At 51.3% G+C, this 26,280-nt stretch overlaps 1 long non-coding RNA gene across 1 annotated transcript in view; it reads left to right on the top strand.

The window, feature by feature from the left end:
• The first annotated feature begins 1,553 nt into the window (after positions 1-1,553).
• The window catches only part of LOC139177051 (uncharacterized), a 246,873-nt gene continuing 222,146 nt past the window's right edge, over positions 1,554-26,280 (top strand). Inside the window, exon 1 of the long non-coding RNA XR_011561436.1 lies at positions 1,554-2,056. This is a non-coding gene — a long non-coding RNA (uncharacterized lncRNA). The remainder of the gene's footprint in view (positions 2,057-26,280) is intronic.

Raw genomic sequence — 26,280 nt, 5'->3', positions numbered from 1 at the left:
CTCACCACGCAGCAAGTGAAACCGGTTTCTGTGGGGCTGAACCGCTTTCCCTGGGCCTGCGCGGGCAGCCGCCTCTGGATCGCATTAAGCTGCATAAATAACAAGGCTGTTGTCAGATTCCCCCTGGTGAGGAGAGGGCAGAGGGGGAGCCCTGGGGCTTGACCTCCGTGTTTCTCAGCGGGAGTCAGACTGCCTCCGGCCGTGGAGGGTCTGTGTTGTGCTTGCCCTGGGCCCTGACAGGCAGGTGTGGTTCCCGTGGGGGGCTCGTGGTCGGGCTGGGGGGCGGGGGTGACGTGGGAGGATTGCTGGCTCTGTCTGTCTGTCCGTCCGTCTGTCTGTCTGTCTGGCGGGACCTCAAGCCTTGCAGCAGAGACCACAACAACCAAGTGTGGGTGGCCCTCTGTGGCTATGGGGCTGCGTGACCGCTGCACACAGTGACAGGTCATGCATGCTGGGGACTCCCGCCTGGCCCTGAGGAGGGGCTCAGGCAGCACCCACCCCCAGGTCCAGGAAACGCAGGCGGAGGCAGGGCCCCAGCCCCGCTTCTGGCCCTGACCTGGGTCCTCCCCTGCTTCCCCAGACACATGGGTCGAGCTCACACGCTCCGTTTGCAGTGGCTGCTTTCTGCGTCCTCGCTGGTTGTTTCTCCAGTTTTTAAGTTAGTGAATTAAAAAAAGAAAAAATGGAAAAGGCATGGACAGGGAGACATGGGAAGGAGAAGGAAGAGGGGAGAGAGGCAAGCTTACTGCTCGCCTACTGTGGGCCAGGTGCCTGCTCACAGCCCTCCTGGGGACAGGGCTATAGGCCCATTTCACGGGGCAGCAAACCGAGGTTCCCGGAGAGTAGTACCTTGCCGGCATCACACCCACACATAGGGCGGGGTCCAGAAGTTCAAGTGAGTGGAGGCCTCCGAAAGAAAACAACAGTTGCCTCCTGTTTCCTGAAGGAGCTCCCAGGAATCCCTTCCTTTCCAGCCAGGTCATTTCTCTGCCCTCATGGCAGTGTGGCTTTCATCCCTCTTTACATTTGCAAGGCACAGCAAGACCTGTTTGAGCAAGACAGTGATTTCAGGGTCTCTTCTCTTTGGAAAGCCTTTCTTACCCTTATAATTATTCACTAATAACCAAATACCTTCCCACGGAACAGGGCAAAGTGGTAGGAGGAACCTCGAGGAAGGGGACCTGGGGTCCCCTCCCTGCCACTGACGGCAGAGTATCTCCGGTATCTGTTTTTCTCCACCTGCAGATTAAATAAGGCGTGTCTCCCGCGGGAACAGGTCTCCCTGGGGCTGGGCCTGAGTGAGTGACCTCATGCAACCCTGAAAGCAACTGTAGGCCCATTTTCCAGGTGGGGAGACTGAGGCCTGGTACGCCAGGCAGGTGGACAGTGTCTGGATGGCATTCCCAACAAGTGTGGAGTCTGGAGCCCCGGCCAGAGCTGCTCTGACCTCTGGGTCTCCACCCCGCCGTCCTGTCTGGTTGTCTGGGGTCTTCTCCTCATTCTCTGAGAGTCTTATGTACATCTGCTTCTTCTCTGCTTCTCCTACAGGTCGAGGCCTCTGTCCTTGGAGTCAGCGCATCCTTGGAGCCCAGGCCAGTGACCCGCGTAGTAGGGGCTCAATAATAATGGACTAGCTGGTGGAAGGAGACGGAGCAGGCAGCAGTGTGAAGTTCAAAGGCTCGGCTCACACCTGATTCTCCCAGGGAGGGCTGCCCCCAGGACCGAACCCCCCTGCTTATATGAGGGGGGCGACCACCATGCGCCATGCTCTGCAGAACTGCAGCCTGGATGGGGGGCTTCAAAGCACGCCTGCCGATAGATCAAGCGTCCTTTCCAACAGGATAGCCCCCTCCTTGCTCACCTCCCCAAATAAACCTGCGTAATGAAGACAGATGGCCTAGCTCAGTGCCGCCGCGTGCAGGTGGGGCCAGGGCGGCCCGAGGCCACACACCCCACCCTGGAGCGGGGCCTGAGGTGTCACCAGGACGGAGACCAACCTGCACCCCCTTCATCACCGACCCCCCACCAGGGGCAGCATCTCTATGTGATAAGCCAGGTGAGTCAGGAGGTGGGCCCCTTCCAGGGCACTGACGCCTCGTTAGGGCAGAGTCCAGGGATCTGGGGGTGGGCTGAGGGGAGGGTGGTGGTGGTGAAGGGAGGGGGTGAATAGTTAGGAGGCAGACACCGAACCGTCCCCTGGCTCCCGCACACCTTGGGCCCCAGGCCGGGAGAGCTGCTTGGCGGGACCCAGGGCCTCCTCCAGTTGGTGATGGCCTCCTGGGCCGTCTCTGGGCACGAAAGGTGTGGCCAGCCCTGGGCCAGTGTGTATGGCCTCTGGAGGGTGCAGGCCACGGCCTGAGGGGCTCTGAGGGCCCCAGGGGTCCCAGAGCCGAGCGATGGGCCCCGGGCGGCAGCGTCCACACACACCCTGCACACTGGTGGCTATTATTGTCCCAGCTCGCAGGCAGGGACACTGAGGCCTGTCAGAGGGCCGTCCCCCCACCCACGGGTGTCTAGACGCTTCTCCAGCCTCCCGGGGCGCAGAGGGCCTGCAGTGAGCAGAGGCCGGGCCTGCGTGCGTGCGTGTGGGGAGGCAGACCGGGCAGCCGACGCCTGTGTGGTCCGAGGGGGCTTCGTGTGTGTGGTCCGCCACCAGCCCAACGCTGATCATCTGTCCAAAGGCTGCTAACTGCCTGCCCGGTGACCAGTCTGTTTACTTTAGTCCTGTCTGCACCAACTGAACTCGGAGCTGTCTCTCTCCAGCTGGACCTCCTCAGGGGGAGCGGGAGGGGGGAGGGCCGGAGAGAGATGGGGACGGAGAGGGGAATTGGGAAGAAAGAGAAAGTGCTCCGGAGGCTCTCTGGGGGTAGGCTGTTCCTGGGGTTCCCAGGAAATCAGGACCACCACCGACGGGCCATCTGACCCCCACCATCCCTGTCACCGTCCAGCTGCCCGCTGCGGGCCTGGGACCCCTCCCTACCCCACCCCCTGGCGCATTTGCTGACATGGTGATGAGTCAGCCCCGCCGAGTGTGGCCGAAGCCTGGTCTGTGTTCCTCACCGGTGACATCAGAAGATGGCGGGTGTGGACATGCGGTGCTGTGGGTCGGCGAACGTGGGGGAAGGCGAGGCCGGCCGCCTCGGAGGCTGGGCGAGCGTGGGCAGGGTCTGCCCCTGGGGTCTGGCCATCCGTCGCATGCTGGGATTTCAGCCCCCGCTGAGCCTCCCCGGGTCGGGGAGGGGGACGAGGGCATGTGCTCTGGGGGTGAACATGGATTGAGTTTACGATCTGCTGCCACGCAGGGTTCCATCCCTTCATCGTGTGTTCCAACAAGTCCACGCGTAGGATCCCAGTTTTCAGTTTTAACTGATATTTTTCCCCATTTCATATTTTCACGTGGTGATTTACTCCTTTTTATTATGTATTTCCTATAAATCATATCAATATGATAAGGAAAGGAGGGAGGAGAGACAGAGGAAGAGAGAGAAGGTTCTAGAAGGTCTGGTTTGTATGGATGAGTGGATGTCAGGCTAGAACTTTTGTGTTAAGACCTGCACAGTCTATAAAAAAACGACCCAACGTCGTGGGTAGAGAGGTTCCATTCTTCAGAACACTATTTTTTGAACTGAAAGGAATCTTGGTGATAACTTAGCTCAGTCCACTCACTCACGGCCCCTTCCCGTGGTTTAGACAACAGCAGGGCCCCCTGCCTCAGGACAAACCCGTCTTCTGACTTACATTACCTTACCCACATCAAGGAAATTATTAAATATACAACCTGGAGATAAACAGATAACTTCATTACATGGTTTATTTTACAAAAAAGCATTTTTCCCACCCCACCACCAAAATCCACGTAACAGAAATTCACCACTTTAAAGTAGGTGACTCAGTAGCATTTAGTACATTTACAATATCATACAATCACCACCTCTGTCTAGTTCCAAAATATTTCATCCCTCCAAAGGAAACCCCCAGACCCGTTCAGCAGTTTCTCCCCGTCCTTCCTCCCCGAGCCCTAGGCACCCACAGCCCGCTTTCTGTCACTACAGATTCACCTAGAAAATCAGGCATCTTGTAATTCAGCAAACGTGTTAAATGAAAATAGCTTTGCTGCTTTTAAATTACTATTATTATGAAAAACAACTCATACTCTGTGTAGAAAATCTAATCACTACAAAAGAAATACAAAAGAGATGTTTAAAAGAATGCCTCCTCCCAGTATCTCACCCTAAGTGACTAAAGTCAGCATTTGGTGTCTCCCAACCCTGAGACCTCTCTATATAAACACTCCCATAACACACCCTTTTAAGAGCTAGTGGAATCACATTGGAACCTGAATTTTTTTTTTTTTTTCAGTTCAGTTTGGAGCCTGATTTTTTTTTTCTTTTTTAACCTAACAACACACATCAGGGACATATTTTCACGTCAACACATACAGTACTCCGTGATAGTTTTCGTCTGCCTGGGGGTTCCCTCCTGCAGACCCGCAGTGAGCAGCTTTAACCAGCCCCCGCTCAGGCTGGGTGATTAGGCGCTAGCATCTAGTCTTCATTCAAAAGGATTGACTTTCTGGGGTCGTTAATTGATTGGATTTAGGGGGCTTGCTCTCAGGTGGGAAGGATTGAGGAAGGGTTGGAGAACTCTCTGGAGGAGTTCAGGGTTCCCCACCACCACCAGTGAGGCCCCAGAGTCCTGCAGACACGCCCGATCCTGCACCTTCGCAGATGCACGCGGAGACGACCCACGGTTAGAAGGAGCTGCCCAAGGACAGCCAGCAAGCCCACCTAAGCAAGGGGCGTATGCAGCCGGCCACTCAGCCCAGCAAGCAGGGGCAGGTTCTGAAGCAGGAGGTGTGGTGTGGTGGTTGTTCTGGGAGTGCAGTGAAGCCAGCGGAGATGCCGGTTGGTGGGTGCCTACGTGTGGCTGTGTGTCTCAGAGTGTGTCGGCCAGAGAGGAAAGAGAAGTGCCCCTTGAAAGGAGGGCTGTCCATTTTCCAGAATCCTCCTGAGAACCTTGTCAGTCAGTCCTGCATCTTGCCTTCACAGCATAAACAGCAGTACACGGAGATTTGTTTAAGTGGATAATTTTGTCAGAGTTTTCTCAGATCCGTGCTTTCTCTCTCCACCTCTTGGGAGTTTCTGAGGCCCAGGCAGCCTCGGCCCCTTGCTGAGCCCTCCAGTGCTCTGTCCCTGTAATTCACACAGACACCCTTGGGACGCCTTCCCATCCGGAGGTTTCACCCTTCCCACCCTGTCCCTGTCTCCCCAGTTAAACTGTTTGGCTCCAAGGGCAGGGATCTCTGAGACTCGGCCCTGGTCAGTGTGTGAGCCTGTGGATGTGTGTGAGGGCCTGCTGGCAAGGCCCCTCACACCCGAGTTTCTGGGAACACTGCCGTCCAGAGGGGTGACCATGATTATTTACAGGGCAAGGGTGAGGGAAATGAGATCCTGGCCTGGGGCACAAAATTGAAGGGGTTGCCAAAAAAAAAAAAAAAGCTGCCAAGAACCCTCTAGTCCTGGCTGACGTGTCTTGTCCAAGGTCAGTGGTGGTAGAACCAGAATACAGACCTCACTGCCAGGGGCCAAATCTTTTCTGTTACACTCTTGACCTCGAAAAGTGTTAGTTGCTCAGCCGTGTCCGACTCTGTGTGACCCCATAGACTGCAGCCCGCCAGGCTTCTCCATTCATGGGATTCTCCAGGCAAGAATACTGGAGTGGGTGGCCCTTCCCTTCTCCAGGGGATGTTCCCGACCCAGGAATCGAACCCAGGTGTCCTGCATTGCAGGGAGATGCTCAACCTGCATTGCAGGTTGACCTCGAAGTGTAACCATTAATACCAGTCATCAGAACCCCGAATCTCTCTGTTACATAGTGTTGATCTGCCTGGGTTCCTTGGGTTCTGGGTGGAGCAGATGGAGAGAGGGATGAACTAGGCTGAGGTTTGAATACCATGAGCATCCAAGAGGGTGCACACAGAAGGTGCTTCGTAATTCTGCTTGTTCAGTCCTTTCCCCTCCTGACTTCCAACGCCTGTCCGCAGACTTCACAAGAAGTCTGAGGTTAGCAACGCACTTAAAACTCCCTGGCATCACATTGCTGTCAATATAGGGTCTTGTCATGCCAGCCACAGTGGTGATTCCATCTGAGACTTGTATTGAACTCCTGGAATAGAGTCTTTGGAGAAGAGTCATGGATTTCATGTGAAATGCACATCTCGCCACGTGAGCTCATAACCTTGGTGACAAAACACCCTCCTCTTTGCACTCAATGTGTGATTTTGGTTTTTATTAAGATGTTTCCTAAACTCAGACCCTCAGAATCTGCAGAAGGGAGAGTTTATAGGATACATGGGAAGGGTCTTTTATCAATTGATTTTGCTGTTGACCAAATAGTTTTGCCTTAAAAAAAAAAAAAAAAAATTAAATGCTAAGATTCTTAAACCAAGGCTCGCCCTCCCCCAGGTGGAGCTCTGTTTTGCTGAGATCCAGGCTTAGGACCTAGGCAGGCTGGCGGTAGTCCTGGCCGCAAGGGGCTATTAGCCTGTCGGCTTTAATTAAACTGATTGGCCAATTCAGTAAAACAACAACAACAGTGTAATTATTTGGTGGATTGGGCATTTCTCGAGCTGAATTTGTCTACCATTAAGACAGACAGAGGAGGAAGCGGATTGTGACAAGGAAGGGTGGGCTGCAGACCCGCTCCATCCCACCCTGGCTGCCTGGCTGGAGCTTCCTGGCCACCTCACGCTAGCTCTCCTTCCAGAAGGTTCTGATCACATGGTTGGGGCTTGCACTGTGTTTGGCTCAGGACCTGCTTCCAGAGGGTGTCCATGGCCTGTCTGCCCTCATCTTCCTGATCCTCACTGAACAGACACTATGCTGAGAGGCAAAATCTTCTCAGAGTTGGGAGGGGAAGCCACCTGTTCTAAGGGTCCAGAGGAGTTTTTGTTGGACTTTGATGTGTGTGGGGAGGCTAACTGAAACATGCTTTTGAAAAGTGCTGTTTAATATCGCTCACTGATCATCTAGTATATGCAAAGGACTCCGCTAAGCTACTCAGTGCATGCATGCTCAGTCACTTTAGTCATGTCTTTGAGTTCCCATGGACTGTAGCCGGCCAGGCTCCTCTGTCCATGGGATTTCCCAGGCAAGAATACTGGCGTGGTTGCCCTGCCCTCCTCCAGGGGACCTTCCTGACCCAGGGATCAAACCCAAGTCTCCTGCATTGCAGGGGAAGCCTGCTAAGCTACTCCAGGAAACCCTGAAACCAATCCAATCCAGTCCCCTGGAGATAACAGAACTGAGGGGACCCCAGCTAGTCCGGAGGAGGGAGGAAGCCCGCCTCTTACCAGCACCTCCATGTAAAAGGCTGCTTAAAACGGCTTTTCACTTTTCTTAAGGAAGAATGTGGGCTTCCCTGGTGGCTCAGACGGTAAAGCTGAGTGCAGTGCAGGAGACCTGAGTTCGATCTCTGGGTCAGGAAGATCCCCTGGGGAAGGAAATGGCAACCCACTCCAGTACTCTTGCCTGGAGAATTCCATGGATGGAGGAGCCTGGTAGGCGACAGTCCATGGGATCACAGAGAGTCGGACATGACTGGGTGACTTCACTTTCAAGGAAGAATGTAGAGAAATGGTTTACAAACGTAGCATGTATTTTTCGTAGGCTATCTGGAAAATACACAATGACACAAAAGGGATTTTAAAAACTCACAAAGATGCCACCACCTAGAGAGACTCACTTTTCCCACTTAGGGATTTTGGTCTGTAAGTTGCACACACATCCGCCCAGTGCAGAGCAGTCCCTGGTGTCCAGCCGGCACCCAGGCAACATCAGCTATTGTTACCAGTTATTTATTTTCTCTTGTCCTCAGGAAAACAGGATGGAATTGTACATGTGCTGTTTTTACAGCTTTCTTTCTTTCTCTGATTGCTTGAAGATCTTCTTCGCCTTTCAGTATTTTTCTGCAATATAATTTTTCATGGCCAGAGAGTGGAAAACTGGTTTAAACCTCAACTCTCTCCAGGGCCGCCTGGCCTCACTCCTGAGGGTCAGAGCGCCTGCCTCCCTGTACAGCACAGCTTCCAGGAGGGAGCGGGTGGAGATGCACAGAGGTGCTTCGGGGGCTCCGCAGGCTTGGGGGAGGCTTCAAGGCAGAGATGTTTTGGCGCAGTTGACATACATCTTTGCCCTTTCGTGAACGTGGCTCTTTATCCTAAAACTCCTGCAGTCCTACACGGATGCCGCCCAGGAGAGGGGAGGAAGGAGAGCAGAGAGCCCAGGCTTGTATCTGCCCTTTTGTGGCTCTGCCCGTTTCACTGGGGGACAGCAGTGACACTTCGGAGGCCACCCCCACCCCCACCTTCCAAATTGGATTCTTGAAGACCCAGGCATGGGGGAGGGGCAGTTGCCAAGTTCCAGGGGAGCAAGGGCAGTTCCCGCCAAAGCTACTGCACTGCCCAGGGAAGGGGCAGACCCAGTACAGTCTGCAAGCAAAGGCAGAGAAATCGAATTTCAGTAGTTCACACACCACACTTACAAGTGTGACTGTTGTAACGCCCCCACTAGTATTAACGCTGGCTCCGAGGGAGGCGGGCACTGTTCTAAAGGCTCTTGCAGGAACTCCTTCTGTCCTGTACCCCTCCTGAGGAAGGTACCATGCCAGATCCTGGCAGCGGAAGGCTGAAAGTCTCCCCGGTTGCACATAATTCCCTCCCACCCCCCAGAAGCCCATCTGATTTATTTTACTTAGAGAAAAAAAACAACATTTGCAATATTGCTCTTTTGTCTCCTTATTACAAAAACAGGGAATGTTTGTTGCCCCATTTTCAAGCACCATCAACTTATAATGGACGCTCTGCATCCACCCACGGTTTCTTTACAAAATGGGGCATTTCTATTCCTTCTGTGGAGAACTGGCCTTTCTCACACACGCGCCGCTCTTGCTGGCTGCGGTGCCCTCCGAACGTGAGTGCATTGGAATGAAACTGAGAAAGGCAGGGGCTGCCTGACAGGGCTGATGGCATTGAGCAGAGGGGTCTGTGCCCTGGTTTCCGGTTTTCTGCAACTTTGAATCTGGCCACTCGGCTCTGGCACCCCGAGCTGAGCTCTGAATCTGGGGGTATTCTGTAAGTGAGGGCTCTAATAACAGAGCCTGCTCCAAAAGGCTTGGAGTCTGCAGGTCACTATTAACACTGCGATACCATGACGCTGTCACCTCCCCGCTGAGGTTCCCAGAGCCAAGTGTGGGAAGTGTGGGAGATTCCAAAATGACCTTCCCAGTGAGCAAGCTCGGCTTCAGAGGGTCCGTTCAATAAGCCACTGGCTGCCTTTTCTCTTTCCAACCTGAACTCAAACAGTGCACATCTCTACCCTCCAACTGGTCCACCGGCAGTGCCAGACACAATGGGCTTATCTGTCATTTAAACTCTTTCTTCTTAGGAATTTGTCCTCCCTACTTTTAATTAGAATTTTAATATTACACGGTCAGATCATAAATGGAATCAAGGTTCAATTTGACCACCTTCCTATTGCGTTCATATATTCCAAAGGGAACGAGCAATGGCTAGGTTCCGAAGCCCGGTAGGTCACTCCCCTGCCCCGCGGAGCAGAAGGGCGCTGCGGGCGCGCACCGAGCCTGGCGCCCCAACTTTCCCCGCACCTGCCGCCCGACCCGACCCAGACTCTGGCCAAACTGCTGGTGCTGCCGATGCCGGAGAGGGGAAGCGGGTGCTGGGAGAGGGTACAGCTTGGTAGCTTGGGAGCTGCTGGGATGCTCAGAGATGGGGAGTGAGCGGGGGACAGAGAAGAGCAGGCTGGGAGCTGGAGAGGAGAACAAGGAGTGAGGAGACCAGAGATCTCTTTGGAGAAGGGCGAGGAGGGTGGCCAGGAGAGTGCAGACGGCATCCACAAAGACCCTTGCCCTCCCTCGGAGAGGAGTGCACCCTGCCCCGAAGAGTCTCGGCAGGGGTGGGGGTGGGGAGCCGGGATGGGAGTTGGGGAGGGGCAGGCAGAACGGAGGAGGAAGTGGGAGACCAGGGGAGCCGGGAGGGAGCCAGAGTGGGACCCGCCGCAACTCCAGGGAGGATAAGTGCTCAGAAGCTCAGCGCTTGCCTTCTGAGTGTGAGAGTACCAAGTCCTGACCCCTTTGACATCACCCCAGTCAGCCCGGGTCAGGAAGCAGATCTGGAGGACCTCCAAGTCACAGGTGAGGAAACTGAGGCTGGAAGCAGCTGAGCAGGGAGCCCAGGGTCAGGGCCCGGCTCCTTCGAGGTTGTTGAGTTGAAGGAACCTGGAGCCAGAAGCTGTCATCAAGGGACACCAGGTTCACAGCAAAACAAAAAACAAAAAACGAAAGCTGCAGCTTAGAATCCGCCTTCAGTGCCCAGAAGCCTGTGTTTTCATCCTGTCACAATCTCAAGCAATCCTGCGAAGTACTGTTCCTCCCGCCGGTTTTACAGACGTGGAGACCGGGGCTCCACCTGGAGGACACCACCGCCCTGGCTCTCAGTGTATCTAGTCCACGCGGAGCCTCCTTGCAGAGCCCAGGTTTCTCCTGCTGGCTCTCCCATCCCCCACCAGGCTCCCCTGGGCTGAGTTCTAGTTGGGCAACTTCCATGAAACAGTGAAACCGGCACCCTCTGGGCACCCAGGTCCCCGGGCCAGCCCCACCTCCCTGGGGGAACCTTGCAGTACCCCAGAGTTTCTGCACCGGAGACCTCCCAGCCTTGGAATCCTGTGAAGCGGTGCGGCCAGCTCTTCAAAGGGAGGCCCCCGGGAGAGGACCCGTCATCGACTCTGCTGACAAGACGGGAGCTGACTGGCAGGTTTTAAACAACACCTGGATGACAAATTAGCTGATGTGCCTTCATTTGTTCTTGGGAGGAACCCAGTGCCAGAAAGATGTCAAGGGGATGGCATCCATATTATGCAGCTTAACGGGGACGCAGAAACTGCATTCCCGCTGGCTGGCCTCCCCAAGTGGGGGTGGCATGGTGGCTTTTGTGAGGTTCCCGGGTACCAGCAGTGGGCCTTTCATGGCCAGCGTGACTAGGAATCCGCCCTCTCAGAAGGCTCTTCAGGATTTCCCTTCCCTTGGCCTGAATCAGCTGAGGTTGGGACCACTCAGCGTTACAAGGAGCTGTCCCAGGTTCCCGTGAACAAAGGCAGTCAAAGTCTGAAACGCGGAGGAAGAGCAGCAAGCCTTCGCTTGAGAGAAGACAAAAGTAAGAATCCAGTGCTGAGTTTTTCCTAGAGGTGCGGTTAGTTACCATCATCCTGGGCCAACGGAATAGCCTCACAAGCCCAATACCTTTCCATAGGAGCATAGTGATGGTGGGAGGGGAATGTTCCTTCTATTCTGGTTATCCCTGAAGTGATGTGAAAGTCACTCAGTCGTGTCCGACTCTTTGCGACCCCATGGACCGTAGCCTGCCAGGCTCCTCTGTCCATGGGATTCTCCAGTCAAGAATACCAGAGTGGGTTGCCATTTCCTCCTCCAGGCGATCTCCTCGACCCAGGGATCGAACCCAGGTCTCCTGCACTGCAGGCAGATTCTTTACCATCTGAGCCTCTTTGTCTCTTCTGGTTATTTATTCCTGGTATGAAACAAGTCACGGGAAGTATAGTAGCTAAAACAGCCATATTCTTTTGCTCATGACTGTGTGGGTGAGGAATGCAGGAAGTGCCCAGCTGGGTGGGTCTCACTAGGGATCTGTCTTTTGATTGTAGTCGGATTTGTGCTTGAGGGCACACTTTAATACCTACCAGTCCATGCTCGCTGCCTTCCAGGTACTTCCAGGCTGAGGACTGGAGCCCCAGCACAGGGCTCCTCTGGCAGGGGGTCTCAGTGCTGTTGGACATCTTACGTGGCAGCTGACTTCCCCTGAGCCAGCATCCCACAGGGACAGGCAAGAGCTTCCTGGTCTGCTATGCCCTTGCATTTCTGCGCCTGGAGCTTCTTTGGATTTTACTGTGGGAATCACACAAACACATATGGCACCAACAGTTTTTGATAGATATGGTAAATACTCCTTTCCCTCTGCTGGGGTAACAGCTAGTCTACACCAGCTGCTAGAGTTTTCCCAGCAGAGCGGTGGTCCATGGGTGGCCCATGGGTGCCAAGTGGCCCCGTGACCTACCCTTCGTGGGTTGCCCTCTGCCCCCCTTTCCCTCCCCCACTCATCCGCTGATGCTTCCTGGGACTGTCAGCTAAACAGACTTCTTGACTTGAATGCTGTCTCTGCATCTCTTGGGAAGAAACCCAAATGAAAACAGTCCCCAAGAAGTCTGGCTGCTTCCTCCAGGCACGAAGGCCTCCCCAGACCAGCCATGCGTGGAAGACGCTCCCAAGAAGTAAACAAAAGTGAAGGACCTGCAGACTCACGGTGTCTTTCGCAACCAGGGCCGCCCCCCACGAGGCTCAGGGAGCATCCTCCCTGGACATGGCCCAACACCAGATCCTTGGGCCTGGAGGGTCTGGGTCTTAGCAGGGTGAGACCCTGCTCCCACTGTCACCCAGAGCTGAAGGCAGGGGTTTGTGAGAAGGAACTTCAGCTGGTGGTTGGAGAGGGTCCCGATGGGGGAGACCCTGCGTGAGAGGCAGCAGTTTGTCTCACATCTGGGGGGTGATGTGGGCCTGCTCCGCCTGGCTGGGGGCCATGATGAAGCGGTCTAAATCCTCTGCAAATTCCTGAGCCAGTCTCTGAGTCTGGGCACTGTCAGAGGACAACGTGAACAGTGGGCTCTCCCATCCTGATGCCGGCAGAGTCAGGATTCATACTCCCGGTGTTGGCCTCCCTGGACATGTGCAGTGGCTGAGGGCTGGGGGCTTTGCTGGGTGGGATCTTGTGCTTGTGGTCAACCTGGGGGAAGGGAATTTATTGTATTGCCCAGCTCAATAACCAGCCATAAGGATGGAAAACCAGGCTCAGGGAAAAAGGGATAATCAAGAAAGCACCAGAGTCCATTTATGAAACAGGAACTGTTTAATGGTCTCTGTAAGTCACCACTACTGGGGGCTACTGTATTTTTTTAAACATGCTGGCATGTTGCTCTTACTTATATACAGGCACATGTGTTTAACCTTCATAACAATGCTATGAGGTCAATAATTTTATTATCTTCATATTTTAGACAAGGAAACTGAGACAAAGGAGAATTTAAAATGACTTGCATATGGTTAGTGGCAACCAGAGTAAGAAGCAAACAGACTTAAGATTTAAGCTACAGTAGTTGGTTTTTGAATTATTGCTTTTATCATTAAAAACGAAAAAGGTCAAAAGATGGGGGTCCTGTCTTTAGCTACTTGGAATTCTTCAGAATTCATTTTTATCCACTTTGCAAGCTTCTTTTTCTGAGATCTCATGATCCAAAAAGGCTGCTGATGCTCCATTCATTGCATCCGTATTCCAAGAAGAAAATTGGTGGTGATGGGAGGAGGAAGACAAAAGATGGCTCTTTCAACTGAGCCACCATTTTAAACTGTTTTCTTGGAAGTTCCTACACAATAACTTTTGCTTACCTCTCAATAACAATAATAAATAGGAAAATAATAAATAGAAATCCTTGCACCAGCTTTCCTCTTTCTGGGAACAGGTAGTAAGAACCATGTGAAGTTATAATAAAATCTGCCATATCCTGGTTAACACTTGAATTCCTACATTTTAAAATGCGTTAGGTAACTCATTACCACCACAGCCTTATGGAGTACATTACAGGGATGTTGGTGGGCTTAGTTAAATCATTAGAGTGAGCTGCTAGAGACCTTCTTGTTTCTGTATTTAGATTAAATCAGCATTACTGACTTTCTGTGGCAAGGCTTGCTTTCAAGTTCTTATTGGTGTAATTAAGTGAAGTAGTTTGCAAAGAAGACGCCCCCTGTTTACTCTTACACCCCGGGAGACCCAGCAATTACCTCCTCCAGCCCTGGGAAGGTGTGAGAGCAGACACAGCCCCTGCTCTCAGCTGGTCTGACAGGCATGCCGTTTCATGAAACCCAGATTTAAGCACCGGATCATTTCAAGTAGATGTCTGAGCTTTGTTTGTTTTTTCCCCACTGGGACAACTTCATCTGCGTCTTTGAGGTCTTCAGGAGTTAGGGATGGGTAGGGTCAGGGCTGTGTGGCATCAGTTTCAGGGCAGGCTTCATTCTGGCTGTTTGGTCTTGTCCCCTGAGTCTGGGAGAGAGCCAGCTTTGCCAGCCATGCATGGACAAGTGTAAGTGACGTAGCCTCTAATGAGCCGTGTCATCCTGGCCAAGGTGGCTTGCCCTTTCTGGACCTCAGTTTCTTCACCTGTAAAGTGGGTGTAATCCATTAGTGAGCAAGAGGTGTTTCTCTCACCAGCGGATTTTGATTAGCCATGAGGCTGTTCAAAAACAAAGGGAAAAAACACAAAGGGCAGAAGAGGGAAGCCAAAACTCACTGGAGAGCAAACAGCTACCCCTGCCCTCAAACGCGATTCCTCCCTACCTGTGTAGTTCTCCCTTCCCATTTTGACCCGCCTTCCCTCCCCCAGGCCATTCCTTCCAAGAGGGGTTATCAAGAGGGGTGATCAAGAGTCAATCAATAGTTTTTGACAAAAAGGTTTAAAAAAATTTGAAAAAAAAAAACTGAAAGCGTTAGTTGCTCAGTCATGTCCAACTCTTTGTGATCCCATGGACTGTAGCCCACCAGGCTCCTCTGTCCATGGGATTTTCCCAGCCAGAATACTGGAATGGGTTGCCACGTCCTCCTCCAGGGGATCTTCCCGGCCCAGGGATGGAACCCGGGTCTCCTGCACTGCAGGCAGAGTCTCTAACATCTGAGCCACTGGCTATGCTGGGTCTTGGTTGTTGCACTCAGGCTTTCTAGTTGTAGTAGGAGGGGGCTACTCTCTGGTTGCTGTGATGGGCTTCTCACCATGGTGGCTTCTCATTGCGGATCACAGGCTCTAGGGTGTAGGGGCTCAGCAGTTGTGGCGGGTGGGCTTAGTCGCCCCACAGCATGTGGAATCTTCCTGGACCAGGGATCGAACCCACTTCCACCTGCGTTGCCGGGTGGATGCCTAACCACTGGACCACCAAGGAGGTCCACAAAAAAGTTTTGAACAGCAAGATACACTGCTGGAGACACTTGTGTTCTTCAATGTGTTTGACGGTATCCTGTATCACTATACAGAATATATCCTTTGGGGTTTAAAAAAAAAGAGTCTGTTGAGAAAAATGTCCCCCTCCTGGACATTTCTGGACATACTCAGATGAGGCCAGTCGACAGAGGGCCGGGGTGACATCCCCGCCATGCCCCTGCTGCGGGCAGAGGCTCAGATCCTGATGAAAAGCCTTTAAAGCTGAGCGTCCTGGTGTCACAGGAGTCTCGGAAAAGGTATTGAAGAGGCTTGTCAGTGCCTCTCCATCAGCTCCCCCTGGGGTTTTCAAATTTGATTTCCTTGGCTGCGAATTCAGTTCTTGGCTTAACCACAACCTCATGAAATATTAACAATTTCCCCTCTGGAAATCGTGTGTTTGTGTGTACATGTGAAACCGTAACTTCCTTCTAGAAAACGCTGAGAATGCTGGGGCCGCGTGCCCTGGGGACACTGTTGCCGTGCGCCTGGACTCTTACCTTGTGGGATCGTCCTGATACCCCATCGGGCTGGGGTTCTTTTACTCCCATTCCAGAGATGAGGACACCGAGGTCAAACAGGAGCCCTGAGGCTCACAGGTGGTCAGGGTAGAGTCAGGGCCCCTTAGTCACAGGGGTAGGGGACCCCCCGACCCCAGAAGAATGAGCCCGACTCCAATTCTGGAACTTTCCACAGCAGTTCTTCCCAGTCGGGGAGTGTCTGCACCTTAATGAGGATGGACCCACACTCCCCACGGTTCCCTGGCCACCCCTGGAGCCCACCGCCACCCATCTGTCGGCCCCAGGGAGCTCAAGCCTCTTGCGCTTCCTGGCAATGTGCCAACCTCCTCCATCGCCCCACCCTGCTTCTTTCTGGCACCTTCCGTCGTGGATGTGGGGACCAGGCGGCTCTGGGGCCCAGCGTCGCTGCTCTCACTGGCACCAGGGGCATCTTCTCCCAGCACTTCTGCACCCGGATGTACCAGAACCCTGTTCGCCATCAGACCCCCACGCCGGGAGGAGCTGCCAAGGCCGAGGGCATCATCCTCTCCAGGGCGGGAGGAGCCACTTGTGGTGCTTCAAAATGGGGTTTGGGATCATTTCTGCGGGTGACACCCTCAAAAGCCTCTCCTGGGTTTCACCGTTTTTGAAGTCTGGATAGACTTCCTTTCCTTTTTTTCAAAAAAAAATTATTTCTTATTTTTTTACATATTTATTGAATTAATTAATTAATTTGGCTGCATTGGGTCTTAGTTGCGCCTTGCAGGATATTTCGATGCGGTGCACAGACTCCTTAGTCATGGCTCACAGGCTCCGTAGGTGGCTCACAGGTTCAGTAGCCGTGGCTCACGGGCTCAGTAGTCGTGGCACTCTGGCTTAGTTGCTCCACAGCACATGTATGTCTTAGATCCCCAACTAGGGATTGAACCCTTGCTTCGCAAGGCAGATTCTTAACCATTGGGCAACCAGGGAAGTCCCTAGACTTCCTTTCCTTCTGAAGTCGGTCCCAGCCAGCGTGTGAATCCTAGCTCTGCCACTTAGCACTGTGTGACCTTGGGCAAGTGACTCAGCCTTTCTGGGCTTCATTTTCCTCATCTGTAAGGTGAGACCAGCATCACACCCGCCTCACGGGACAGTGTGGGGCCTGCACTGGTTAGCGCGCACGCTTAGAGCCATCCCCAGCACACAGTTAGCACCAACTGTTTGCCGCCGTTTCTTTGACCATAGTCAGCATTCAAGAGACCCCAGAGCCTCTTTCAAACAAGTGATGCGGTAGCTTCACAGCTTTTGTGGGTCTTGGGGTTCAAGTTGAGGGGCCCTAGATAGAGTCCCCCTTTCAAAAAGTGAGTTCTGTGGAAACCTGACCTCTTGTAGGTCCTTGTAGTAGTGTTCTACTATAAGGAAATGACACCAAAGAAAATCAAATCGTATTTTTCATCCAGCCAACTTAAATGCCAGTCATTAAAGGAAACATGGGAATTTTCTGGCATTAAAATACTATTGCTCAAAATAAACCAGAGAATACACATTCCTAGGAGCTCTGTTGAGCTGAGGTTCCAGGAGAAGGTTTCCAGAAGTCCTTGGAAGGCTGTTTGACCAGGGTCACCAGACTGAGTTGAGCCCATGGGACTCAGCTCCCTGGTTTTGACCACGACGCTTTCCCATGATCCTACAGCAGGGGAATACTCCCACTGGCCTCCAGTCACCTCCCAAGGAGTGACTATTTAAGCAAAGCTGAGATTTTCTTAGCAAGGCAGGATATGGGGGAACACCTTCTGGTATATATAGATGGATGGAGAGAGAGATGATAGTTGGATGGATGGAAAGAGACAGATGATGGATGGATGGAGAGAGATGATGGTTGGATGGCCGGATGGATAGATAGATGATGGAAGGATACACACATGCATAGAGATGCAAACATCTGGGTAATTTGAACCTAAGTTTCCTGGTATCCAGGAAGAGAGCAGTTGTTGCGCCTTCTTCTCCCTTCATATGTCCACGGAGATTCCCCATTCTGGTATTCCTTACGTAATTGCTGAATCTCGTTCCTATTTTGTCTGTGTAGAAATAACTTGTGCATACAATGCATCATGCCTTAGCGAATTAACTGAGCATGGTCATATTGCCTACTCCGGCCCGGCCATCTCTAGTTGTCTAAGACAATCATGTCTTTGAGTGGATGAAGCCCTCTTCCAGGCACCCTAATTCAGCAGTTATCTGAAAGTGATTCATCCATGTTGCAGAGGAAGCCCTGCTTCCCACCAAATTCAGCTGGGGCATTTGATGGGGTTCGGCCCTGTGTGTAAATGTCCCTGGGTCCCCGTGGAGCTGTGGAAGCGTGTGATGGAGCAGGGACGGCTCTGGGGGGAGTCTAGGGGCCCTGACCAGTTTTCCAGCTCCAGACTCTCCTGTCCTCGGGTTCTTCATTTGTAACGTGCAGGTCCCTTGGAGGTAAGTTTTGCACCTCTGAGATCTGAGGGTCCAGGAGGAGCTGTGGAAGAGGAGGCCAGAGTGGGCGAGGACGAGGGACCCTCCTGCAGGGAGGCGCAGCTATGGGTACGGAGGGAGGGTGGGGGCGTGTTCTCTCCTGCCGTCTTAGTGAAAACTAAATAGGTCTTTAAAAAGAACACGTGCTTATGATTTATTTATTCGGCTGCGCCAGGGCTTAGGTTGCAGCACGCAGGACCTTTGTTACGTCAGGTGGCTCTCTCTTTCCGGTGCACGGACTCTCTCTAGTTGTGGCTCCAAGTCTCAGTTGTTGTAGCACGCAGGTTTAGTTGCTCTGTGGCATATGGGACCTTATTTCCTCTACCAGGGGTCGAACCTGCATCCCCTGCTTTGCAAAGCCGATTCTTGACCACTGGACCACCAGGGAAAGTCTCTAAACAGATCTTTCGTTCTTCATGACTCCCTCTAACCCCACGTCTGAGCCTCTGATCAGGGAATCTGTCAACGGCCAGGGTCTCCCAGGGCAGTTTCCAAGAGCCGTGGGGTGGGAGGGCTCACCTCATGCCCATGTTGGAGGGAGACCCACCGGCCCTTGCTGTCGATGTCCACGTGGGTCTCCCGCAAGACAGCCGCCATCCCTTGGGACCTGCAGCTGTGGTGGCTGTTTCCACTCCAGGCCAATTCTGTGATGCTGACTATTGCCCTGCCTGTCTCAGTCAACTCACAGTATCCCCTCTCTGGGTCTTCATTGCTTTATTACAAGACACACACTCTCAATTGCATAATTTAGGAAGGAGGCTCAACTTATATAGCAGACACCCAAAGCTTAAAAGTCTGTATTTCTCTCATGTTAGACACAAGCAACCCAACTTGAACTTCACCACTAACTAGGTACAGGGTGTCAGCCCTGGGGGGTCATCAGGGGACCAGGATGTTGGATGGTTCATCAGTGGGTGCTAGAGACGGGTTGAAAGGACAGTGGCACCAGGATCAAAAAGCATTCAGTCAGCCTGTGGAACCCATCCCTGACGGCAAACTCCAGTAGCACGAGATTGCCCAGAGACGGTCCAGATGGAAGATCGTCGTGAGACCAGGAGCAGGCAAACATATGTCTTTGTGAGTAGTCACTGAAGGGCTGAGCCGGGTGTCCCCACTGTGGGGCTATGGGGTCCCCCAGGGAAACCGTATTATCAGGAGACCTATAGTTTCATCCTTCAAACACCCCCACCTTCTTGATTAAGCCCAGGCTTTGCCCTTCCATCTCACACTGGCCCATTGTCAGACAAAGCCCGAAGCTGCCCTCAGGGTCAGCTAAAGCTGGATCAGAATATTTCCCCGGCTGCACCAATCTCTTAAGCCCAGTTGCAAACACTAACTGGGAGAGAAGCAAGGCTTGGCTTCCAGATTTCTACAACTTTAGCTCCTTTGGCCTCTGCTGTTGACGACTAGGGGGCCGCGGTTACTGGAAGAGACGTCTGCTGTGTAAACAGGGCGGCTGCCTCCTCACATGGTGGCTCGAGCTTTTATATCTTCCAGTTTCTGGTCTCTTCTCGGGGACTTTCCAAATGCCTCCCCTTTTCCCAAATTTAACACGGAAAAAAAAAATGAATTTGAAGTAATGTGGGTTTAGAACTGAAAGCATGTCCGTAAGGATTCTCAGTTATTTGAAAAATTCTGTTCCGTGATAGCATTGATGAAGACCAAGAGGAAAGTGGGTGCAATAAGAGGCTGAAAAAACAATGAAAACTCATAAAAATAATTGCTATTTTTGTGTGAGCCTTACCCCCTGGCCAGGCACTGTGCTCATTAATTCACACACGTGACCTAGACGCTGGCATCGTGTCCAGATTACAGGTAGGGACATGGAAGGTCTTCTTTGTTTTTGCTTGTATTCATTCATTGATCGATAGATTGAGCTAATACTCAACTTCTGTAGAGAACTCACAGCTTTTGCATAAAAAGTTGGGCAGAAAGAGCTGTGTTATCCCTTGAGGGTCTGTCTCTATTACTTACCATCAAATGCCAGGTCACCCTGGCATTGGCCTTGACTTTCAGCTCCTTGCATCTGTCCTGTGTCTTCCTGGCCCCCAGAGACTGGAGATCAGACCAGGAGATTGAGGCTTTAGCGTGAGCGGATGGATTCTCCTTGGGCCACCCACGAAGCCCTAGACCAACAAGGGATTAAAATGCCTCTATCCTGAGCATCTCTTTGGAAGGGGACTGATGGTGGAGCGGGAACGTGGAGGGTCGGGTGAGGAAACCTGGGGTCAGAGGACTCCCGGGACCCCCACAGGAAGTGGTCAGAGCCCACACTTTGAGTCAACCTCCAGCTGAGAACAGGTGTGGAGGGCGCACCCCAGAAGAGCAACGTCCAACCACGCCTGGTGACCCTGTGAGGCTGGGGGCACCTGGAGGCTAGCGTGACTTTAGCCACGAGTCCCAACTGGAGCTGAGACTGTGACACTGAAAGAGAAATGTCCCTCCAGCCCGGATCCTGGAGGCAGCTTGGGGACAAATGAGGCAAAAAGCAGGGGCTGAGGAGGTGGGGACTTGGGTTCAAATTCTCCCTCTGGGGAGACATCTGATTCCTGCCAAGATGGAGAGTGACATCCTCCTGGGCCTCCCTCCTACAGCTTAAAAACCCGAACATCACACCAAGCGAAGAGCAGGCTCATTGGAAAAGGCCCTGATGCCAGGAAAGATTGGTGGCAACAGGAGAAGGAGGTGGCAGAGGATGAGATGGTTGGATGGCATCACTGACTCAGCAGACATGAATCTCAGCAAACTCTGGGAGATGGTGAAGGACAGGGAAGCCTGGCATGCTGCAGTCCATGGGGTCGCAAAGAGTAGGACACTACTGAGCAACTAAACAGCAAAACACGTGAAGACCCAGAAAGGGGGAGAGTTGAAGCAAAAATCATGGCACCATCTGAGGCGGTGCCCTGTGTACAGAGGAAATACCTAAGACAGTTATATTTTACTTTATTTATTATTATTATTTAAATATGTATTTGTTTATACTGGCTCTTCCGGGTCTTAGTTGCAGCATGCTAGATCCAAGGTCTTTGTTTCAGCATGCAGGATCTTTAGTTGTAGCCAGCGAACTCTTACTTGTGGCTTATGGGATATAGCTCCCTGACCAGGGATCAAACCCAAGTCTTAGCCATTGGACCACCAGGGAAGTCCAAGACAGTTACATTTTAAAAGTTGGGAGGGTGCAAGGACTTAAATGGAAGTAAGTATTCTATACTCCATGCAAAGTGGTAAAACTCTGATATCAGTGGACTCTGATGAGTTATATCCATAGGTTGTCATTTTTAGGATAGACCCAAGGGAGCTGTAATAGCCATATACCCAAAAACATTACAGAATAAATCAAACATAAATAAATAATCAAAAATAAATCAACATAAATAAAAAAAAATAAATAAATAATCAAAAATAAATCAACATAAATCAAATAATCAAATAATCAAAATAATCAAATAATCAAAAATAAATCAAATAATAAATAAATAAATGAAAATAATAAAATAAAACAAAAATAATAAAAATAAATAAATAAATAATCAAAAATAAATCAACATAAATCAAATAATCAAATAATCAAAATAATCAAAAATAAATCAAATAATAAATCAACATAAATCAAAAAATAAATCAACATAAATAAATAATCAAAAATAAATCAAATAATAAATCAACATAAATCAAATAATCAAATAATCAAATAATCAAAAATAAATCAAATAATAAATAAATAAATAAAAATAATAAAAAATAATAAAATAAAATAAAAATAAATAAATAATCAAAAATAAATCAAATAATAAATCAACATAAATCAAATAAATAATCAAATAATCAAAATAATCAAATAATCAAATAATCAAAAATAAATAATAAATCAACATAAATCAAATAAATCAAAAAATAAATCAACATAAATAAATAATCAAAAATAAATCAAACAAATAAATAATCAAAAATAAATCAAACATAAATAAATAATCAAAAATAAATCAACATAAATCAAAAAGGAATCAGAAAAATGTACGAGACTTGGGCAAGAAAAGAGAAACAGAGGAATGAGAAATTGACTCAACAAACAACAAACAAAAAATAAAAAATAAAATGGCAGACTTAAGCTGTAGTGGATGCATAATTACTTTAAATATAGACAATCTAAATACAATGAAAACAGAGATGGGTAGAGTAGATTAAAAAAAAATACCACAGAACTATGTACTGTCTATAAGAAACTCACTCCAAATGTATCGATGTAGGTAGGTTAGAAATGAAAAGATGGAAAAGATGTATTATGCAAATGTTAATTTACGAAGAAGGAGCAGCTATAGTAACACTAATACCAGGTAAGGTAGACTTCAGAACAAGGAAAACTACCAAAGAGAAGGAGGGCTCTTGTGATGTCGGGAGGATTCGTTTACCAAGTCTCACCTCCGGCGTCTGCCGTCTCTGCTGACAAGCAGTGTAATCTCTGTGAACTTGGTCCCTGTTCTACCATGGAGACAATGAATACTTTGTAAAATACTAGGAAGCTCAAGTACTTAGTACAGGTTAGCACAGGGTAAAAGCTCAACAGGGGCTTCCCTAGTGGTGCTAGTGGTAAGGAACCCGGCTGCCAATGCAGGAGGCGTAAGAGACACAGGTCGGATCCCTGGGTCGGGAAGATCCCCTGGAGGAGGAAATGACAATCCGCTCCAGTATGCTTGCCTGGAGAATCCCCTGGACAGAGGAGCCTGGAAGGCTACAGTTCATCGTGTCCCAAAGAGTCGGACACAACTTAGCAACTAAACAGCAACAAGAAAAAAAAGGCTCAGTAAGTCGTGGCTCACCATCATATTTAGTAACGTGTACCTCATCATCACCACTGACGTGATGTGGATCAGCCAGGAAAGAAGGAACCACAGCAGTCATTGTGTGAGAGAGAGAGAAAATACACGTAATGTAAACGTCACCATTGTAACCACGCGTGGGTTACAATTCAGTGGTGGTGAGTGCATCCACGCTGTTGTGCAACCTTCACCACCCTCCGCCTCCGGACCTTTTTCGTCTTTTCCCAAACTGAACTCAGGAGCCTCTGAAAACGCTGGTTACTCTAGCAGAGAGAACTGAGTACAAAGAATCTTTAAACCAGGTTTTGGAAGGACGAGTAGACTCGGCCAAATGCAGATAGACGCAGCCAGCACCTATAGGGCTGCGGGGGCAACAGGAGGAGGTGGGGCTGGTGGGAATTTGGGAGCTTGAAAGAGGGGTCCTGTGGAGCTGGGACCCAGACCCCCAAGGAAGAAAGCTGAGCTCTGGGGGTGTGGTGAGGCTGGTTCTGCTGCCGTGATGCTGGCAGGTCAGGAGGCGGGGGCTTCACCCCTACCCCTTCCTGGGCTTGGCAGCAGGCTCCCTCTAGTACCCCCACGTGTGGAAGCCACAGGGAGAAGCTGGCAGAGGTGTGGAGGGCAGAGTCCAGCTCCGCCTCACTATGCAAGGACTGAGGGACAGGTCTGAGTGTCCAGGGGTGGCCGTAGCAAAGCGGCAGCCCAAAGTGGTACTCAACTGTACTGTTGAGTACAGTACTCTACAGTACTCTACTGATACAGAGTACTGCACTCAACAGAGTACAGAGAGGTGCTCTGTCCCCTCTCAGAAGCCTGAAGGCCGTAGTCAAGGTGTCAGCAGGGCCACCGCGCTCCATATAGAGGCTCTGGGCAGGGTCCCTCCTGCCTCTTCCAGCTCCTGGGGGCCCCAGGCTTTCCTTGTCTTATAGACACATCCCTGCAGCCTCTACCTGCATCCTCACGTGGCCTTCTTCCTTCTCTGTGTGTCTTAGTCCAGATTTCTGTCTTCTTATAAGGATGGACTGGGGCCCACCCTGGCTCACACACACCTCACATACATTCCAACCAGAGCAGGTGGGTGGATTAGAGCTGAGAGACAGTAGCCTAGTAACCAGCACAGGCACGTTTCTGAGAATCAGGGTACGTAGGCTCACATCTGCCCACACAGATCCCAGGGACCTTTCAGAACCTCAGTTTCCCCATCTGTATAATGGGAGTGATTAGAAAACAGGTGGAGACCAACCAGGGGTGAGGCTGGCTGTAGGATACGAAACAAGAAGCCCAGCTGCTGTGGAGAGGCTCAGGGCGAGTGAGGGTGGCCCAGAACCAGAAGGCAAAGGCAGGGCACGACGGGCCCCATGCCGGCCTGTGGTGTGCACACAAGCTGGGCTGACGTCCCGGGGGACGAGAGCTGCCTGGCTGGAGTGTGGCTGGGGTTTATGGATTTATAGGATCACACTGCCTTTCCCGAAGCATTTGGATGGGATTGAGGGATCCCAGACGGGGCACAGAGCTCACGAACCTGATGCAAAGTGGTTTTCAAAGGGCCGGCTCCCATCTTCGTCTGACCCCGAGGAATGTAAACTGCCTCCTCCACCAGACCTATGGTTTATTTGTACAGTTTGGGTCATTTCTGTAAATGTTTGGCCCCTTTGGAAATCCAATCCAAAGGGAAAGCAAGTGAGGGTTTTTTTTCTGTGCAGCGGCGTCTGGGTCGATGGTGGTGACATTTACCTGTTGCAGTTTATTAAATGCATCGTTGATAAGCACGCTAAAGAAAGGACCCGCTTTGTTTGGTTCTGTCTTTTTTTAGAACATCTCAACACCAGGGAGGAAGGAAAATGTGTGGATTGGTGAGGAATGAGGAGATGCGGGACTAAATGCTCATGGTGGGGGCCCCATAGGCTGTGGACGGATGGAAAGCCCCAGGGATGGGCTATGGGGGGTTCAGAACAGGGGTGCCCAGGCAGGTGGGTCCCCTGAAGGGACACACAGCCCTCCCGTGTGTCAGAACACAAGGAATCCTGTACGAGCCATCGAACGCGCCGCAGTGCCGCAAGTGTACTTATTAAGGAAAGGATCCTCGACTTTCACATAAAATGACTAATCACTGCCAGCCTCTCTTTAAATGATGTATATCAATATTCATAAAGTTGGGCTTGCTACCATTAACATGTCAGCGTGAGAGGGTGTGCAAGCAGCTGTCAGTTATAGTGTGAGCCTTGTAGGATCTTAGGTGCATAAGAGATTCCTAATTTTTAAAATTATTATATCGTTGTTACAATTTTCTGGGATTGGAGACACACTGCAAACAGCAGAAAAGTGTAAACAGAGACAAATGAACTATCAACAGTTCCTTGCTTGACAATTCAGGGCGATTTTTCAGATCTTTAACCTGGGCACTGGCCACTCGTGCAGCTGCTGACCAGTCCAGTGAGCCCTGTCCTTACTGCCTTTTCTGCGCTCGCCAGATGGGACGCAAAGCAGGCACTGCAGAGGACCCTGAGCAGGAGAGCTGCAGCTCGGAGCAGGGTGCCTGGCCTGTGTTAGGGGCCACACTGCAGTCTTCACAGGGGCCACTGAGAACCTTGTTAAAATTCAGACTCCGGGGGCCTCCCTGGAGGTTCTGATCCACTGAGGCTGGGTCGGGGCCCTGGGATCTGCATACCCACCACGGCCCCCAGGGTCTGCCCTGGGCCGTGAAGACAGAGGACCCAGCTGCGCTGTGGTCTGCATGGTGCCTGGCGCACACGTCTACAGACATAGCAAATGCCTGCGATGTGTCCCCAGACTCCTGAGAAGTGAGGGATGTGTGTGTCTCAGCTGGGGTCCCAATAGGAAACGGACGGATGGACCCCTCGAGTTAGAAGAGTTCGAAGAGGATCAGTTTAATAAGGGATTTTTATATGAGCAGGGCTAAGGTTTTCAGAATGGACAGGTGGTCTGGAGGGGCCACAGAAGGCACATCATGAATCTTCCTAAATTCGTACCAAGTCCACAACGCGTCTCTGCGCTGCCGTCTGCCACCACCACACTGTCTGCTTCACACCTGCGCTGTCTCTTGCCTGGTCTAGAATCACGGCTTCCAAACTGGTCCCCCTCCCCCAGCCTTGCTCCCTTCCAACCCACCTTCCAGACATTTCTAACATGCATATCTGATCGTGCCACCTGCCTGATAGATTCCTTCCAAGGCTCCACTGCCTGGCACAGAACAGGGTTCCATCTCCAGCCCGGCCCCCGGGGCTCCCACCAGCTTCCCTGCCTGCTCGTGCAGGCACCACACTGGGGAACCAGCAATTCCCAAGAGGTTCCTGTCTCCTTTGCGCACCTGTTTTCTCTGGCTGGAATCCTTCCCCACTAGTCGTAGAAGGT

The sequence above is a fragment of the Bos indicus genome, chromosome 18, assembly GCF_029378745.1.
Source record: "Bos indicus isolate NIAB-ARS_2022 breed Sahiwal x Tharparkar chromosome 18, NIAB-ARS_B.indTharparkar_mat_pri_1.0, whole genome shotgun sequence".
NCBI lineage: Eukaryota > Metazoa > Chordata > Mammalia > Artiodactyla > Bovidae > Bos > Bos indicus.
The sequence above is the reverse complement of the archived record's forward strand: the minus strand, read 5'-3'. Positions and strand labels throughout refer to the sequence as shown.